This window comes from Geotrypetes seraphini, chromosome 10, assembly GCF_902459505.1.
Source record: "Geotrypetes seraphini chromosome 10, aGeoSer1.1, whole genome shotgun sequence".
Classification (NCBI taxonomy): Eukaryota; Metazoa; Chordata; class Amphibia; order Gymnophiona; family Dermophiidae; genus Geotrypetes; species Geotrypetes seraphini.
In genome coordinates, this window is record NC_047093.1 from 123,741,219 (window position 1) to 123,757,750 (window position 16,532).

General features: G+C 40.1%; 1 long non-coding RNA gene across 2 annotated transcripts in view; it reads left to right on the forward strand.

Annotated features, from left to right (window-relative positions):
* LOC117368202 overlaps window positions 1–16,532 on the forward strand; it is a 95,329-nt gene that overhangs the window by 43,119 nt on the left and 35,678 nt on the right. The window lies entirely within an intron of this gene.

A 16,532-nucleotide genomic window follows, 5' to 3' on the forward strand; every position in this document is an offset into this window, starting at 1 on the left:
ATATTCACATCCGCGTCCATTCTGTTGTCTTAAAAATGCAGTAGGAATGTGATTATCTGAACTACACAAACATATCCAAGTAATTAAGAAAAAGAGACCAAATATTTGCTTGCATAAAATCTTCACAAGTTACTGTGGCATTAACAGCTAAGAGTCATTGAGGTAAGTGTTTACCAGCTTTGCGTCGGGAGCAGCGCGGCTCTCTACGCTAAAAACTGCTAGCGCTGTTTGATAGAAGAGGCCCTAAGTGTGTAGCCCTTGGTGAAGACTGCCCCAACTTTGTTGACTGGGCTGAGAACTTTTCAGTGGCCCCTTGTACTGTACAAATCAATGAGGGATACATATTTGTCAGTGCACCTTAAAAAAATTAGGGAGGAAATGATCAACTTGGACTACCATTAAGACAAGTTATTTTTTCATTAACTGATGCTGTCTTAGCAGAGGTTCCATTTTATGCAACGAGACCTGGTTTCTAATAACCTAGGTTAACAGTACTATCTACCAAAGATTACAAAGTGATGAACAATAAAATAAACATGCACAATTATAAACAAAGATCTACCGTACACTTTGCAATACATCACTAGACCAACGCATAATAGAAATGGGAGACTAACCATCCATCCAACCTTATTTCCCTTTCTTCTTCGAGAACATTTTGTACCGTCCCATGTTCATAAAGATTGTTTGAATCAATTAAAGGCCAAGACAAAGAACATAAGAATTGCCTTACTGGGGTGTTTTGTAAGTACCCAAACAAATCTCAGAAAGGACATACAAAACTCCTTGAACTAACAAATTATGTCCTATTGGAAACTATCGGAGGGACCTACCTAGACACTACAAGGTCTACCCACTGCACTCATACACAGACCCACTCACAGAAAAAAAAGAGAAAAAGTGGAGGAAAAGCCTCAGTTCGTCTTCATATGGCAAAAAACTCCACTTATAAATCATAAACAGGTAAGGTCCAATATATATCAGTCCAATCAACAGTGAGAAACACAACAGAAGCCCTCGTCGGAACCACCCCGAAAAAAACCCCTTCAGCATGCCAAATTACACAACTTCCAAAAGTGTGAGTAAAGCAATAGGACATAATTTATTAGTTCAAGGTGTTTTGTAAGTCCAAAGCAGTAATGTAAAAATAGCATGGGACCTAGGAAAAAAATCCTTAATTCTACTTTACGGAGAGGGTGGTGGATGCCTGGAATGCGCTCCCGAGAGAGGTGGTGGTGAGGAAAACGGTGACTGAGTTCAAAGAAGCGTGGGATGAACACAGAGGATTTAGAATCAGAAAATATTGAACTAAGGCCAATACTGGGCAGACTTGCACAGTCTGTGTCTGTATATGGCCATTTGGTGGAGGATGGGCTGGGGAGGGCTTCAATGGCTGGGAGGGTGTAGAAGGGCTGGAGTAGGTTTTGACGGAGATTTCAGAAGTTGGAACCCAAGCACAGTACTGGGTAAAGCTAAGAAGAAAAAATTAAAAAATTTAAATTGAATCAGGTTGGGCAGACTGGATGGACCATTCGGGTCATTATCTGCCGTCATCTACTATGTTACTATGTTACTATGCAACTCCATAACATTTGGGTTTAGTGTTCAGAAAAGTTTCATGTTGAAAAGTGCTAAGCTCGTATTTCAGTGCTTAATAAAAGGGAAAAGTTGACCTTAGCTCTCCCTTATGCTGATTCTGAATATTGAGCCGTATGTTTTATTAGCCTAGGGGTTCTTTTACTAAAGTTTAGGGCTCCTTTTAGAAAAGTGCATTAGGGCCTTAACGCGCGGAATATCGAACGCTAGCTGCTACTGCCTCCTCTTGAGCAGGCGGTAGTTTTTCGGGTAGTGCGCTAAAAACACTAGCGCACCTTTGTAAAAGGAGCCCTCTAGTGTGCACTAATGATATTATTGCATGCTAAATGTTGCACATAATATTATACCTATGAGACACATGGCCCTTAGCGTGTGCTAATGTCCTTTTAGAAAAGGGCTCCCTAGCCAACAATCCATGAAAGTTTACTAAAATAGATTTAAGATTAATATATGCATTATGATTAATAATGCCCAATATTTTTCATGCTAATCAATTCACAAATCCTACATTTACATTTTATAGTATAATTAATGAAAACAATTCTGAATCAGGCTTAATATCCCCCAAATTCCGTGTGCTTTTTTTGTATCCATGGAGAAACTGCATGTTATTTCAGTCTCTCTGGATATCTCATTTCCCTTAGCCACAGGTTTTATAAAGCAACTTCCAACCAGTAAATCTTCGACTTCCAACAGAATTTTAATCAGTTCAGTGCTTTAAATAGATGGAGCTGTAGTGATTATGAAAAACTGGGCAAACCAAGTGAAGCTCCTGCAGGCTATATGTGTGAGAGTGTTTGCCAGTATTCAAAAGAAGAGTTTAAATTGTCTCAAAGGCAGCTACAGACTTGACACAATATTTTGCATAAAATGCAAATGAAATTTTGTTGCATGAAAAGTTTGGAAAGCAAATGCAGAATGCTGATAGAAGGGGCAAGCAATACAAATTGGAAAAGAAAAAAAGAAATTCATTTTCACACTGCATTTTTATTTTTGTTACATAAAAGAGCAGCAAGGCAATTGCCACTTTAATTTAAAGGTAGAAAAAGTGAAAAAAAAAGAAAAGAAATACACACCAGCCACTATTCAGGCGGTGCCAGACATAAATATTAAACTCTGACAACCAAGGGCAGAATTAGCTCCAGATATTTGATGCTGAGCCATAGTTAGGCACTACCTCCAAATATATAGGGCCATGCCAGCATGAGAAGAATATCGGTCTGGGACACACATAAGCAGGGTCCCTCACCCCTCCAATGTTCCATCCCTCCTCTGTGATCTGGATCCCCCATTTATCCTACTCCTGATGACAGAATTCTCCAGACTGAGTCTTCACTTCCCTGTAGGCTCACCAGGGGTCTATTTGTATATCCCTGGTGGCCTAGCAGATCCTACAGGAGGAGAAATGCTTACTTATTCCTGCCTCTCATGGCTGCTACAACCTCTAGAGGCAGTCTTCACAATACTAGCAAATACTGAGAAGTGGCCACATCAGCCATTTTAAGAAAGGAGCTGCAACAAGTAAGATTGAGTGGACATTGCTCCAGACTGGCCCTAGGACCACTTAGATCACTAGCAATATAAAAGGTAGATCTAGGCCAGGGGGCCATAGGTGGGGGGGATACCTGTTCAGACTATATAAGAATTATCATACTGGGACAGACCAAAGGTCCATCAAGCCCAGTATCCTGCATCCAACAGTGGCCAACACAGGTCACAAGTAGTAAAACAGATTTCATGCTGCTTATCCTAGGAATAAGCAGTGGCTTTCCCCAAATCATCTCAATAATAGCCTATGGACTTCTCTTTTAGGAAATTATACAAACCTTTTTTTAAACCCTAAGCTGATTTCACCATATTGTCTGGCAAAAAATTCCAGAGTTTAATTATACATTATGTTAAGAGATATTTTCTTTGGTTTGTTTTAAATCTGCTACTGACATCCAAACGACTGAAATGCAGGAGGCCTGGGGAGAAGAGAAAGCAATATGGATAGCTTTGAAAAGAGAAGATGGAACTTCTATCTATGTAGGTACTGTCTATAGACCTCCAACTCAAGCACAGCAAATTTAATAAAGATCTTGTTGCAGATAATCTAAGGAAGAAAGAGTTACTGTTGCTGGTTGATTTCAACCAACCGGATGTGGATTGGAAAGTTCCATCTGCGGAATCAGAAAGAAGTAGAGAGATAGTGGATACCCTTCAAGTGTATCTGTTCAGACAAATGGTGACAGAACTGACAAGGGAAAAAGTTATACTGGATTTGGTGCTCATCAATGGGGGAAAGTGTCTCTAATGTCCAAGTGGGTGCCCACCTAGGCGGTAGTGATCATCAGACAGTTTGGTTTGACATAACTACCAAAGCGGAGGGCAGCCACAAAAAACTCAAGTTCTGGATTTCAAACATGTGAACTTCAGTAAAATGGAGGAGTATCTGAAGAAAGAGTTTATAGGATGGGAGGACATAAGGGAAGTGGAACAAGAGTGGTCCAAGCTGAAAGGAGTAATAAAAATGTCTACCAACCTTTATGTGAGGAAAAAGGAAACCGATATGGTTTTCCAAACAAGTGACAGAGAAAATAAAGGCAAAAGAGTTGTCATTTGTGAAATATAAAAATACTCAAGAAGAGGAGCAGAAAACAAAATGCAGGATGAAAATGAAAGCAGCCAAGAGAGAGCTACGCCTGGCAAAAGCGCAGCTTCAAGAGCAAATGGCTAGAAATATAAAAAAGGAGACAAAACTTTTTTTCAGGTATATTAATGCTAGAAGGAAGGTGAAAAATGGAACTGTGAGACTGAAGGAAGCTTGGAACCACTATGTGGAGAGTGATGAGGAAAAAGCAAACTTGCTAAACAAATACTTCTGTTCTGTATTCAAGGAAGAAAATTCTGGAGAATGGCCATGGTTGGCAGGCAAAATTACAAGTGAGAATGGAGTGGATACTGCACCATTCATGGAAGAAAATGTTATGAACACCTTGAAAAATTGAAGGTGGACAAAGCCATGGCCCATCACAGCACGATGAGGGAGCTCCGAGAGGTTCTGGTAGCTCCAAAGATTTGTTCAATAAATCCTTGGAGACAGGAGTGGTTCCAGGGGATTGGAAAAGAGCGGATGTGGTTCCTCATCACAAAAGAGGTAGCAGAGATGAAGCAGGTATGCTTCACTTCGGTTATTGGGAAAATAATGTAAGTGTTGCTGAAGGAGAGGATAGTGATAGGTTACAAGATCCAAGACAACATGGCTTTACTGAAGGTAAATTATGCCAAATGAATCCGATTGAATTCTTTGATTGGGTGACCAGAGAATTAGATCAAGGAAGTAATCTAGATATAATTTACTTAGATTTCAGCAAAGCCTTTGACAAGTTTCCTCATAGAAGACTTTTGAACAAACTTGACTGGCTGAAGTTAGGACCCAAGATGATGAACTGGATTAGAAACTGGTTGTCAGACAGATGTCGGAGAGTGGTGGTTAATGGAATTTGCTCAGTGGAAGGAAAGTTGAGTGTCTCAAGGTTAGTGAGACAGGTTAGTTTTACCCTACTGATGATGTGTTATTGCAATATTAATGGAACCGCAGGTTGAGACATTAAGGCCTGGATTCTGTATAGGACACCCGATGTCAGAAGCTGATGGGCGTCCTATATAGAATCAGGCCTAAAGCTGCCTAAAGTGAACCCGATTCTCTAACTGACGCCCATGTTACAGACGCTAGTTAGAGAATCGAGTTGTAAGTAGACATGGCCGCTAAGCTATCATGGCAAGGGATCTCCCTGCCACGATAAGTTTAGCGGTCGCAGCTTCAGTCGCCAGTCCTCCACACAGCAGGAAGGATGCCCAGTCCCTCTTGCCTGGAACCCCCCCCCCCGAACGAATGCGGCAGGAGGGATACCCAGTCCCTCCTGCCCAGAATAGCCCCCCCACCCTCCCGAACGAAAGTGGCAGGAATGCCCAATCCCTCCTGCCAGAATATTAGGCATATAAATGCAGACTTATGTTAGTATTCTAAAAAGGCAGCTGTGCGTGCAACTACCGTTATAGAATCCGCACTTAACACTCATCACCATGGCGCCTAACTTTAGGTGATTTATGACTTGCATATTAAAACTGTAAACTATGTACAAATAGAGTCCACATTATTCTCTGAATTCTACATATGGCACTTTGAGTCGCACATGCTCACCAATTTGTGCATGCAAGCAATTATTAGCATTAATTGGTTTCAATATCATTTTATGCATGTAAATGTAGGCAATGGGTCTATGTCTAAAATTTTCACGCAGTGCCAAAATGGCATGAGGATTTACACCACGATTTTCTCCTGAACTGGAATTCTACTGAAGGGATGTAGTAGATGGGAGGAAGAAAGAAGCCTTAAATTCAAAGGACACATCAGAACCTGAACTACTACCAATAGTATGATCATTTTTGAAAGTTTTTTTAAAGGTCTAGCCCAAATCATGATAAATGATTGTATTGCAAGCTTTAGATTAATTCAATTACTCTTCAGTTTTGCTTTCTGTCATGTCTGAACAAAGGTATCATCATTTAAATAGATTTATAGTATGTTCCAACATAATAAGATAAGAATCTAATTTGAGTTTTAGTAATTGCTTTTTTTTATTCAGAAGGGAGGCACTGTAGGATGATCATCCTTTATGAAATGCTATCTATAAACCTTGGTTTGAGAAGTAACGCTATGGGTTGTTTCACTTTGGAGTATCATTTCATAGTCTGGTAACTTTTGGCATCACCATATTTTTGTACCAAAAGGTAACCTTACATAACATAACATAACTTTATTCTTCTATAATGCCACAATCAGACGATTTCTAGGCGGTTTACACAAAAAAGAAATGGATAATCAGCAAAATACAAAATATTAGTAATAAAAGTACGTTACCTAGAGAAAGACAATATAATATTTTTGTTATGAATAAAACTTCAGTTAAGAGATAAATTTATCAAATGGTACAGTCTTAATTTCTTTTTGAAATTCGCCATAAGACAGCATGGCTCCACTAATATAATTACCCAACCAGGACTGTTGTTTACTTGCTTGAAATGCAAGTATCCTATCCAAAAAAGACCTGTATTTACAACCAATGATCTTTGGGTAGGCGAATAAATTACAATTCCTGGTTTTCCTCGCAGGGCTGTATAGGACGAAGTGAGGTAAAAGGTAGGTAGGGGCCAATCCCCAAACCAGCTTAAAACAAATACAAGAAAACTTAAATATTACTCGTGCTTCTTACTGGTAGCCAGTGTAGTATTCGGTAGTAAGGACTGACATGATCACTTTTCTTCAGCCCAAATATCAGACGGACAGCTGTATTCTGCACTATTCTCAAAATTTTCTTTGGTACTCCCAAATAAACAATGTTAGCAAATTATTGGTTTAAAGACATCTCTAGACTACTGCTCTTCAGATGCACATACTCATGCACTCACTTTCTCTCTTCAAACACACACGCACCGACACACACACACACACACATATATACCCATACACTCTCACTCTTCAGATACACAAATGCATGCATATAAATGCACACTCTTCAGACACACACTTTAGCATACTTACAGTCACAATGTGCCACACACTTACAGATCTGCTGCGGTGCTGCTGTCTGTTCCTCATATATTTATTGAACATAAGAACATAAGCAATGCCTCTGCTGGGTCAGACCTGAGGTCCATCATGCCCAGCAGTCTGCTCTCGCGGCGGCCCAACAGGTCCAGGACCTGTGCAGTAATCCTCTATTGAGTGTTCCTTTCCCCAGTTCCAGCCAGCTCTTTTTCCTTCACACAGAAGGGAGAAGAGAAGAGGGATTCAGCCCACAAAGGAACCCACAAAAAGCACAAAGGGCCTTCAAGTTCCCGATGCAGGACATGTTTTGGCGTCTCTGCCCTGCATCAGGGTCAGAAAATCTTGTAGCTCAGCATAAAAGATCAAAAAACTGGTGGAAAAGAAACACTCTCTGTCTAGAAGTTAAGCTAAGTTTCCAAGTTTCCAAGTTTATTAGTTTTTAATATCCCGATCATAAAACAAATATCTGACCGGTTAACAATAAAATTTAAAAGAGAGAAAAAATTAGAAAGAAATAATAGAAAGTGCGCAAAAGTAATTGAAGTGAACATAAATGACGTAGACTGACAAACTGGAAAGTGAGGATAAGTGGGGGGGAAGGGAAAAGTTACATAATTTAGAAGAAATGAGGTAGAAGGGGAAGGATAAGACGAGAAGGGTAAGGGTGCATGGTTGATAAGGATACGGCTGAGAAAAATATATAAAAAGATAAAAAGAAAGGAATAAGATAATAATAAAAAAAAAAGAAAAAAAGAAAAAACAAAGGTTAGATTATGATTTATCAAAGGCGTCTTGAAATAGGAAAGTTTTAAGCTTAGTCTTGAATTTGGGTAATTGAAGTTCGTCGCGGAGAAATTGAGGAAGAGAATTCCATAATGTGGGTGCAGTTATTGCAAAGTTGGTTTTACGAGTATAATAAGATTCTTTTAAGGATGGAATGAAAAGAAGTTTTTGGTCGGTTGATCTTAGAGAACGGGGGGAACTTTGAGGTATTAGTAATTTGTCGAGAAATAAAGGCAAATGAGAAGATTTGATTTTGAAGGAGAGCAGGATAATTTTATAGATAATGCGGTGGGTGATAGGGAGCCAATGAGCCTCTTTGAGAAGAGGGGTGACGTGTTCAAATTTACCTTTTTTGTAAACGAGTTTTATTGCCGTATTTTGTATAAGTTGTAGACGTCAAATTTCTTTTGGGGGTAGTCCATTAAAAAGAGAGTTGCAGTAGTCTAAGTGGGAAATAACTAGGGAGTGAATAAGGATATTAATTGAATCGGTATCTAAAATAGAACTGAGTGAACGAATGATACGTAACTTAAAGAAGCAAGTTTTTACAACTGAACTTATATGATCATGAAATGTAAGCTCTCTATCAAAGATAACACCTAGTAATTTTACTTTGGTAACCATGCATACGTTCTGTTGTGCAATTCAAAAAACAGAATGTATGCATGTAGCTTGACTGTTAGACCGAGCGTGGTGTGATTCTACAAATGGCACCATGTGGCTGAGTGACAACCACGTGGAGCGGTGCCATTTAGCGAATCAGGCTCAACATGAATAAGACAATCAAGAGACCAAATACGGGGAGATCAATCACATAGTAAGTGTGTTGTCACTTTATAATCAAGCAGATAAGCAGTAAATGACAGCCAAATTTGGGGTCTGTAAAAGTGTGCATCAAAGGCCAGGCCCTATAAATGGCATTTAACACATGTCACTCAAAGTTAGGCCCTGTATGTAAAATCGTACCTAGCGAAACCCAAATTAACTTAGGTGCCAGTAGGGGTCATAATCTTAGGCGCTGGTATATTAAGACAGGGTTTTCTTGACCTAATATGCTGGTGCCTAACTCAATCCATTTTCAAGCTCTGCCCCTAATCACGTCTACTTACCAGTGTAATCGCCTATCGCGAGGTGGTAGGCATCTATTGAGTTAGGGACCAATGAAGTGACGTGAGAAGAAGGGTAAGGTCAGCATAGTGACATTGACAGAATATGAGAATGGGCTACTGGGCTTCATGGACCGTTGGTCTGACCCAGTAAGGCTATTCTTATGTGCATTTAACATGTAATAGACGGTCTAAGCACCAATATCTGTGTTATCATTCCCTCTGTAATTCCCCCACCTGAGCATTGTGTATTGATGCACTTTCTTGTCCAGTTTGTCTGTTTTGATTAGATTGTAAGTTCTTTTGACCAGGGATTGTCTCGTCTGTGTTTTGACGAACAGCATTGTGTAAGTCTAGAGCCCTATAGAAATGATTGTCATGGTGAATGGCACATCCTTAAGGCAGTCAGCTGGCGCCAGTGCCTCTCCTCCTCCCCGGTACCTCTCAATGCCTCTTCCCTTCCAGCAACACTTCCCCTCCCCACTGATGGCTCAGGGCCCCATCTGGAGGGCCTTTGCACATGCGTGGATGTCAATGTGATGATGTCATATATGCATGTGATATCATTGTGTTGACGTCTGCATACTTCCGGATGCCCTTGAGTCGTGGCCACCAGTTTATTGTGCCGTGGCTTCATAAAGTTTGAGAGACACTGCAATAAACTGTGCTTGCAAATTAGCTGGGTGCAACGATTGGTGCACCCAGCTTATGGTTCTATATACAGAATTTGGGGGTCCGTGCATTTACATCCTCATACAGGATTACCACACGAACCCTTACCACCTACAAAATAGGTGGCAGTAAGTGGTCACACTGTAATTGTATTTACTGGCCACATACTAATGGCAACATTAGTGTGTGGCCATTAATACAAAAATATAAAATGAGCCATTATAGTGATGCAGTAAAAAATGTTCTTACTGCATGGGAAAGCTGTGTAAGGGAGTGTTACGGCCACTTTTTACCACAGCTTAGTAAAATGACCCCCTAGTAGGTTCAGTGGCATAGTAAAGGGGACAGACCACCCCAAAGCGCTGTCTTTGGATGGACCATTAGCGCCTCTCCCCCACTGCACACCCCTGTGTACCTCTTTAAATGTTCACAGCATCTTTTATGTGCTGCTTACATCGGCTTTGGCTCATTTCTGATGTCACTTCCTGGTCGCGGGATCAGGAAGTGACATCAGAACACAGCTGAGGCCGGCACGAGCAGCAGGTGGAAGATACTGCTTGTGCTAGCAAACATTTCAAGAGGTACACGGTGATGGGGCATTCAATTGGGGGGAAGAGGGGGGTATGGCACAGTGATGCTGAGTGCCACCACCTGGGCATCAACCTCCCTTGCGCATTATGCCACTGAGTAGATTTATAAGAAATATTTCTGGTGCTTTGCCATTATGGGTCCTGAAACTTCACAATGACATTTTATGACCTGTAAATTTATCACAGCATCCTTAAATCCCAATTCTTTTTGAAAGGATAAATCACTGCCACTGTTTCTTCTAAGCTGAGTGGGAGTGTTCCACTAGTGCATTGCTAGTGGTGTTTCAATATTGTGTTTTCAGTTGGAAGGGACAGGCAGGTTTCCTGGAGTCCTACAACGCGTCCTGTCCCTCACTATTGAAAATGTGATAGCGAAGCAGCGCCTTCCATTGGCAGGGTATAGGTGGAGAACTCCTCTGCTTAGAGGGAACAGTGATCACTGCTTCCTATTAACTTGCTTCACATCACTTCCTCTCTGTGTTCTTTGTTCTCATGGAAGACTTAATCCTCTCTCCAGTTCTCATTGTCTCTGGAAGCCCCAGTTAAATACAAATGAAAAATCTGTTCACCACTTTACTCGTTAGTATGGCTTTATGTTTCATTCAGTAGAAGATGGGACTGTATAACAATATAACAGGATTTATTTTTCATGTAGAACATTTATGTCCTGAAATTCCAAGTATGGTGAAGTCATAATTTCCAGTAGAGTAACCTTTTCTAGTCAGGCTGAATGTTTATGAACGTGCTTTGAGAATTGTTTGACTATATATGCTCTTCCTCATTCACTAATAAGAGGCACACGAGGGAGCCTTTATGAATTGAACAGGTCTTGATGATGGCATCAATTATAAATCCATTTAGAATCTGGCAAATGTTAAAAGTGCTTAAAGTGGGGGCTGCTTACTTGGTGTGTAGATAAAATGCTGTCACGGATTCAAATTGGTGTATGGAGCCCAAATGGACTATTTGTAGATAGAGCCACAATTTCAATTATAAGTTTTACCAACTTTATGTAAAAAAAACAACCCCAAATTCATGGCACAATAAAGATAATTCTAGAGATTTTTACAGAAGTTCAAAACAAATGTAGTGTATGGAACGATGCAATGCATTGTTCTAAAATGATTTAGACAATGGTTGATCCTGTAACAGAAATTATTTCCCCCTTCCCTTTTACTAAGTTGCGGTCGTAGTTTCTACCGCGGCCCGAAGCATTAAATGCTCCGACATCTTCCTCAGCTCTGATGCAACTAGTGAAATATCCAGTATTTTCCAGTTTTCCTTCTTGCTGTAACTATTTTTTTGCACATCTTTATGAAGAAATTTTGAGATTGCCCCCTGTAGGACAAAACCTGGGGGTACTTTCAACCCTTGGCCTTTGCACCAGTTTTGAAAGAGAAAACACTTAAAAATTTGCCAGAGACACAAAGGGCTCCTTTTACGAAGCCGTGTTAGCGGCTTTATCGCATGCAACTTTTTAGCGTGCGCTAACCCCCGCGCTAGCTGATAAACTACTGCCTACTAAAGAGGAAGTGGTGGCGGCTAGTGCGGCCAGCAAATTAGCGCACATTATTACGCGCGTAATAGGAGCCCAAAATTGAAGGAATGTAATTTTCAACCGGCTGATGGACAGGACTAAATTTTTACCGGCATAAATATTTGTGAATATTGCCATCTATATAGCACTAACATTTAACTACCAGAAAGCTACAACATAATTGACTTTCAACTAGTGCCATTCATAAACATCTACATTGACCCGAAAAATGAAACGCCATTCTAAGAAGTAAGTTGACCGTATTTTTTATATATAATTGGAGTGGAGGAGTGACCATGAGGTTGAAGGTTCAAGCTCCTTCTGACCCTGGGCAAGCCACTTAGCACTCCATTAGTTAGATTGTGGACCCATCAGGACAGATCGGGAGAAATACTTGAGAAGCCTATTATAAACATAAGATTTGCTGCTGCTGGGTCAGACCAGTGGTCCATCGTGCCCAGCAGTCCACTCACACGGCGGCCCTTAGGTCTTTGACCAGTGCTCTATTTGAGTCTAGCCTTACTTGCGTATGTTCTGTTCCAGTAGGAACTTATCCAACCTTGTCTTGAACCCCTGAAGGGTGCTTTCCCCTACGGCAGCCTCCGGGAGAGCGTTCCAGACCTCCACCACTTTCTTACGTTTGTACGGAATCTTTTCCCTGCTAACTTTAGCGGGTGCCCTCTCGTTCTCTTCACCTTCGAGAGGGTGAACCACTTGCCCCCTCTTTTACTAAAGTGTGCTATGCTTTTTAGTGCGCGGTAAATAGCACGCGCTAAACACTAATGTGTGCATGTTATCCTATGGACACGTTATTGGTTAGCGCATGAGTTGATTTAGCGCATGCTAAACATGCGCTAAAAGAGTTGAGGCTAACAATTTCTAGGGATAGTATATTCTATTGTATAGGGCCTAGGGAATGGAACAATCTCTCTGAGTACATTCGTCGGCAACAGAATATTCAGAATTTTAAAAGATTGCTTAAACAGCATCTTTTTTGCCAGATGAAATATAGAGTATGAGACTGTGTTGTTTATAAGGAAGAGATGATGACAGTAAGGTGCCGGTCGCCTATGTATTTTATTGTTTGCATTTTTTGCTTTGTTTTGTTAAGTGTCTTGTATTACGGGTGTGCTTATTGCCGATTTTGTAAGTGATTTTGTAACCCGCTCTGGGTAAGGGCGGGATATAAATAAACCAAACCAAACCAAAATACTGCCTAGTCAAATGCACGCCTAAATTCAAATTGTTGTCAATTAGCACTAATGATTAATAGTGGCCAATTATTGGTGCTAATTGGCTCATTACTTGATTAAATTGTGTGCACAAATTGAACCACAATTCAATATCCATCAATGAACCACAATTCATAGACCGGCTGCTTATACCTCACACTTCAAATCGCTCCCTCCGATCTGATTCACAAGGGTTGCTTATGGTCCCTTCATTGAAAGGAATAGGAACTAGACGTCATGACATTTTTTCAGTCATGGCACCTCTTACCTGGAATTCTCTTCCTTTATATATTAGAGAAATTAAGGATCTCAACCTATTTAAAACTAACTTAAAAACTTTTCTTTTCAAAACTACATTTAATCTATAAAATTAACCATTTCCCTACGATCTAATCGGGGACTTCTTTATTAGCAATATCCCAATCCATATGTTCTACCCTCCCTACTACAACCTCTCTTTCTCCCCTACGGGAAACAACAATTTGTAACTTTACCTCCTTTTGTTTTTTCCTATTGTATCTTAGTTTGTCTGTATTGTCTGTCTATCGTCGCCCCTTTTTATTTTAAGTAATATTATATATTTTAATGTTATATGCTAAATCTTTTTTTTTTTTTTTTTATTTTATTTTATTGTAATTCGCTTAGATTATAATAAGCGAAACATCAAATTCAAATAAACTTGAAACTTGAACACATGCCCAAATTTATGCCATTTATAGAAGTTAGGGGTTAACATGCATGTAAATATTTCTAATGAGAATTTATAACTTTTTATTAATATGAATGTGTGAATCAAACTGAAAAAATGTCCAAACTCGAGGGAACATTCTAAAATGACCCTATTTTGAATCATTTCTAAGTATTTAGAACTTGAGTAAAAGCCAATCATTTTTAACGTTCAGTCTAAACTTTAATCAATGTATATTTATGAGAAAAAAAAAGGGTCTTCGTACTCACAGAAATTGGTTTCTTAGATAACCCAATCAAAGGTTTACTTCCTTCTCCAATCACAGTGACATATATTTCTCTCTTCAATAGGAATGGAAGAAAGATAGCTGCTATATGTTGAGGTTCTCCACACTTACGTTTAACCTTTAAACACTGCTGAATCCATTGAATATGTAGATTTTTTTCTAAAATGTCAGCAATCTATTGGGAAAGAGAAGCCTTTCTGCTTCCTATGGTTGGTCAACTGAATGCAATACTTCAACAAACTTTGTAATACCAATGAAAAGTACAGTGCCTGTAAATAGTCTAGACCTGGTGGACTTCCTAGCAAATGAAGCTACCTGCTCTGTGGTATGAAAATCTCTTGTAAATGCAAATCTTTCTTTCAGACCTATTAAGGATGGCAGAGACACAAAACAAAAAATAGTTTGTGATTCCTACGTCACAGGGGTTACTTTGTATAGGCAAATTCTTATTTTCCATTTAAGCAGATTCTGTTCTTTATACGAAGTATGTTAACATCCTAAATCAATGGGGGCTAAGATATAGGGTGGCGTTAGTTCTAGCCGCATAGTGCGCGGTAATATTCTGCATGCGCTAAAAATGCTAGCACATCTTAGTAAGCAGTAAAAATAAGACAGTTCTGACTGATCTTATGTCTGAAAAGAGTTTGCTTTTTATTGTTAATTGTGCTGGATTTGAGAGGTGGTTAACCGTTACTTATTCACAATAAATAACGTCTATAAAATTCAGAGCGGTGTAGAATGGGAAAATGTGAACTATTGTTTATTCTTTTGAAAAGTAGTAAGAATTGGGGACACTCAATGAAGTTTACAGGCTAATACTTTAAAAAAATAGGAGGAAATATATTTTTTTTCACTCAAATTCTGGAACTCATTGCTTGAGGATGTGGACCAGATACATAGTCTGCTATTGATATAGAAACGGGGAAAACTTCTGCTGTCCCAGGGTTGGTAGTATGGAATCTTGCTACAATGTAGGATATTATTAGGTACTTGGGACTTGGATTGGCTGCTGTTGGAAACAGGATACTGGACCCAGTATGTCTGTTCTTATGTATACTAATAAAAAGTAATTGATCTGGCCTCCAGCAATGTCTCCAAAACATTGTTTTAAACCTAACTAAGGAGCCTTTTTACTAAAGGGCTTTAAACATTAAAGCATGCTTAAAGCACAAGGGGGCTTTGCATGAGTAGGGCATGGGCACGGTAGCATTATTCAGCTGGCAAACACAGAGTTAATCTGGATGAACTTAGCACATCTTAAATAGTAGGCAGTGAGGGTCAGATTCTATAAACAGTGCCTAAGCACACCTATATTGTAGATACTGCTCTGTGCGGTTCTCAATTAACTGCTAGGCGTCCTTATAGAATCCTGCCTAGCGGTATCTAGGCAAGCTTAGGTGTCGCTAGGTGTCCTAGAGGTAAGCGCCAATACATTAAGTCAGGTTTTACTTGGCCTAATATACTGATAACTAACTTAGATGCCTAGCAATGCCTAAGTCAACCACGCCTAGTCTCCACCCCTACTTTTCAGGTAGAGTAGAGTCGGTGCAACGGATGGCCACCAGGATGGTCTCGGGGCTCAAGGATCTATCGTACGAGGAAAGGCTGAAAATTTGCGGCTGTACTCACTTGAGGAACGTAGGGAGAAAGGAGACATGATCGAGACGTTTAAGTATATTACCGGCCGTATCGAGATGGAAGAAGAGATTCTCTTTCTCAAAGGACCCTCAGCCACAAGAGGGCATCCGCTCAAACTCAAGGGCGAGAAATTTCATGGCGACACCAGGAAATATTTCTTCACTGAGAGAGTGGAACGAGCTCCCGGTGCAGGTGATCGAGGAAAACAGCGTGCAAGAATTTAAGAGCAAATGGGATGCCCATGTGGGATCCCTTAGAGGGTTAAGCCAAGGGAACCTGTCACCAGGAGTGGGATCCCTAGGATAGTAGACTTGGGGGTGGGTCAGTAGAGTGGGCAGACCTGATGGGCTATGGTCCTTTTCTGCCGTCATCTTCTATGTTTCTATGTTGTTAGGCCTTGACTCAGGCATCACTAGGCACTGATCTGAGTTTATCAATTAAACTCAATGATGCAGTCAATTATCACAAATATGCTCCAAAAAACAAGACAATAACCCCACGGTAAATGTAACCGGTAATTCTGTAAACCGTTTAGTTTTAAACCAGGGGTGTCAAAGTCGATCCTCGAGGGCCGCAATCCAGTCGGGTTTTCAAGATTTCCCCAATGAATATGCAGGAAATCTATGTGCATGCACTGCTTTCAATGCATATTCATTGGGGAAATTCTGAAAACCCGACTGGATTGCGGCCCTCGAGGACCGACTTCGACACCTGTGTTTTAAACGGTATAGAAATTTTTAAAATCAATAAATGCAATAAATAGTCCTCAGACCACAAATTCTTTTTATCACCTAATGGAAAAATGGCATCG